General features: G+C 37.5%; 1 long non-coding RNA gene across 2 annotated transcripts; it reads right to left on the bottom strand.

The window, feature by feature from the left end:
* Window positions 1-993: 993 nt before the first annotated feature.
* On the bottom strand, window positions 994-3,634 carry LOC110595206. 2 transcript variants are annotated; one of them, XR_002481665.1, is made up of 2 exons: window positions 3,099-3,634; window positions 994-1,311 (listed from the first exon to the last, which is right to left on the bottom strand). It is a non-coding gene; the product is annotated as an uncharacterized LOC110595206 (long non-coding RNA). The 2 variants fall into 2 exon arrangements; XR_002481664.1 differs by lacking the exon at window positions 3,099-3,634 and adding an exon at window positions 1,554-2,438.
* Window positions 3,635-3,985: the final 351 nt, after the last annotated feature.

Here is a 3,985-nt window from a genome sequence, read left to right as displayed (position 1 = left end):
TATTTGATCTATTTGTGGATAGTCTTTTCCTCGCTTTGTTTAATCATCTGTATTCTTGTTTCACTTCTTAATCATCAAGTTGGTTTTTATTTATTTTTCTAAGGTGGTTCTTTCGAATACTTCGTCAGAGTATATGTATCTTTGTTTCTTTGGGGTTGATTTTGGATTTTTTATTGTTCTATTAATTGGGTCATCTTTCTCTGATTCTTTGTATGCTTTGTAATACTGTCAACATTTGAACATTTTAAAAAGAGCTACCTGTCATAACCTTTATAACGTTACTTTGTCTACATAAGTGTAACACCAATCATTAAGATTTTCTGGGAGGCTCTCATACCTGTTCTCAGAATGTGTTTTCTCTGGAATTGTGCATCTACTCTTCCAGTTAAATAGTTCTGACCATGCTCAATAGCTCATTGTTATTTGCTATATTTGTGGTCTATGGTACTAGTCTCTTTGGTACTGTAAGAATCATTTATATTTTGTCTCAACAAACCCAACCTGTCATCCAAAGTATACCACCATTTCCTTAAGCTGCCTTTGTAAAGAGAGATTGAAAACAGTCTGTGGGTGAGTCCCCAAATTCCAGAAGTGGGACTCATGTTCCACTGTTCTCCTTCTTCCCCGAGGAAGGAGGCAGAAGTTATTAACATGTTTGAATTCCAGCCTAGGAAACATAGCGAGACCCAATCTCTACAAAAGTTCAAAGACTGTTCAGGCATGGTGGCACACATTTGTAGTCCTAGCTACTTGGAAGGTTGATGCAGGAGAATCATATGAGCCCAGGAGTTTGAGACTGCTGTGAGTCGTGATCATGCCACTGCCCAAAAGCCTGGGTGATCGACTCCAAAGCAAAAGAAAACATTTAAATTAATACAGGTGGCCCTTGAACAACGCAAGGGTTAGGGGCACTGCTCCACTCACAGTCAAAACTCCAAGCATAACTTTTGAATACCTCAAAACATTACTATTAATAGCCTACTATTGTCCAAATTCCATCACTAACAAAGTTTATTAACATATTTTGTATCTTATGTGTGTTACATACTGTATTCTGCCAATATCATAAGTGAATTAACTCCAGAAAGAAAAAACCAAATACTGCATGTTCTTGTGTATAAGTGAAACGCTGGGTACACACAGATATAGAGATAAGAATGGCAGACACTGGGGACTCATGAAGGGGGACTGAGGGAGGCAAAAGTTGAATACTTGCCTGTGGGGCCACATCTTCAAGTCTGGGTGATGGGTTCAAGTCCAAATCTCATCATCATGCAGTATACTCATGTAACCAACCTGCATGGGTACCCACTACAGTCAAAAGAAAAAGAAAGGAGAAAATCAAAAGGAAGAAAAATATTCTTACTACTCACTCAGTGAGAGGGGATTGTTATAAAATTCTTCATCCTAGCTGTCTTCAGATGGAGGAAGCTGAGGGGAGAAAAGGAAGAGGAGAGCCAGGCCTTGCTGTTTCAGGGGTGGCAGAAGAGGTGGAGAAAGCGGGAGGGGTGACAGGCGAGCAGGATACTTGGTACAGCTATACAGAAACATACCTTAATTTGTGTCTTATCTTTTTGCATTTTCACTTCTCTAAAAGCGTGTTTATGTGGTACCAAATCTTCCACTAGTTGCTTCAGTTTAATTGCCCTATTTTACAAGGGCCCACATTATAAAAGTAGTCAAAAGAAATTTCCAGTCATCACAATCCTTCTGCCAGCTTGTCTAATGCTAATTTGTTTCTGGCACTGCTGTTTCACTGTCATTTTTCTTGAGGCAGGGACTCATGCAATTGCTGGCAGTGCAGTGCAGTGGCATGCTTGCTGGGCTCAGGTGATCCTCCTGCCATAGCCTCCAAGCAGTGGTGCACACACAATGCCTGGCTAATGTTTTGATTTACTGTTGCTCAGCCTCAGGCAATCATCGTGCCTCCACCTCCCAAAGTGCTGGTATCATAGGTATGTGCCTGGCCTCTTCTGCATCTTTCTTATTACCGAATGTGGGGTTGGAAGCACTCATCTTCTTAAGTTATTAGCTGTTAACTCCCCTGGAGCTAACCCCTCTTAAGTCATTAACCTGTTAACTCTTGAATGTCCTTAAGATCTATATTTTAACACCCTTTGTTCCTAACCTTTTCACCAGATCCATAATCACTTTATATACTTTTCTTGATTGACCCTGCTGAGACCAACTGCTCGTATAGAAACACCAGTATCACATGGTGTGTTAATTAGAATTTCACAACACCTGCACTCATTACATAGTGGTAGGAAGTGGCCACAAAATTATTAAATGGTATATTATGTGCCATAGGTAATTTTATGCAGTATGATTTAATACTGCATCTTAACATTTGCCACACTTTTCTCAACTGCTAATGGTGTCCTGTATAATCTGTAACACTTCAATTTTAAGTTTACCTTTTTATGATAGTTTTTTATGTTTTATGGTAGTAAATGGCAAAATACACTAGGATATACATATATTTTATGTATTTGTGACATATTAACTGCTTAAGATATATTTCTAGGCTTTGTGGTTAGTCTGTGAGTTTTTTTCAAATGGTCACACCTCAAAAAAAAGTCCAATGTATTCATTAAAAAAAGTAAATCTTACTAAACATAAATTTACAATAAATGTCTTTTTAGAGAGAAACAACCTTCTCTCTGATATCCGTGAAAACATCTCTACCTTATGAAATAATACTTAGTAGGACATGTAGGTATTGATATTATGAAAATACATCAAGATATTAATTGCCTGCCCTCATTTTTTTACTTCATATCCAACTGGTAAAACAAGTGGTTTCTAAAACACTCAGTGTTTGTTTTTTATTTCAGTGCCCAAAAGTGTCACCCTGAGCACCCACTTCAAACAAAAGTATACATGGAATACAATTATACCTCCCTAAAAAAAGAAGAAGAAAAAAATCAATCTTCTGTTCCTACTCAACATGTAAGTAAATAATTTATCTAATTGTTTTGACTTTGATACATGTTTCCACATATATCATGTGTAAATTTTTCAGTATGATCATCCTGGTGTTTTCTTGGGCATATAATTTGAACAATGATCATTCCACATTCATTAAGTTTGCAGACCTTCGTTCCAATGCAAATTTCCTAATGTTAAATAGAGGTTTAGCTACAGTTATCAGCTTCATTCTTTACATTTATACATTCAATAGGTCTGTGGTACAAAGAAAATGCAACTTTACATCTGTAAATCTTCTCTCCCCAGGCTCACTAAGGCTTATATTTTGATAAATGTTTTCTCACTCTTTTACAGGTATAGGAAATTTACTGAGTATAAACTCCCTGATGTTGAGGAAAGCTGGAGTAATGGTTTAAGTTTTGCCCCATTCTTTATATTCCTAGGGCTAGTCCCCAGTATGAATTCTCTGATGTTGAATAAGACATGAGTATTGAATAAAGGCTTTGTCACATTCTTCACATTTGTAAGGTTTCTCTCCAGTATGCATTCACATATGCCCAGCAAGTCCCTTATAGAGGGAGCAAAAGACTTTGCTACATTCTTTACATTTGTAGAGTTTCCCTCTAGTATGGATTCTCTGATGTCCAATGAGACCTGAGTACTGAAAAAAGGATCTGTCACATTCCTAACATTTGTAGTTCTCTCCAGTATGGATGTTCATATGTTGAGCAAGTCCTGAATGAGAGCGAAAGGTTTTGTCACATTCTTTGCATTTGTAGTGTTTCCCTCCAGTGTAGCTCCACATATGTCCAACAAGTACTGAATGAAAGTGAAAGGTTTTGTCACATTCTTCACTTTTGTAGGTTTTTGCTCTAGTATGGATTCTCTCATGTTCAATAAGATTTGAGTACCATTTAAAGGCTTTGTCACATTCTTTACACTTGTAGGGTCTCTCTCCAGTGTGGACTCTCTGATGTATCGTGAAGTATGAGTGAAGCATAAAGGCTTTGCCACATTCTTCACATTTGTAGGGTTTCTCTCCACTATGGATTCT

This window comes from Carlito syrichta, unplaced genomic scaffold (assembly GCF_000164805.1).
Source record: "Carlito syrichta isolate Samal-C Ts95f unplaced genomic scaffold, Tarsius_syrichta-2.0.1 Scaffold287880, whole genome shotgun sequence".
Lineage (NCBI taxonomy): Eukaryota > Metazoa > Chordata > Mammalia > Primates > Tarsiidae > Carlito > Carlito syrichta.
Note: the sequence above shows the minus strand (reverse complement) of the source record. Positions and strands in the feature narration are given on the sequence as shown.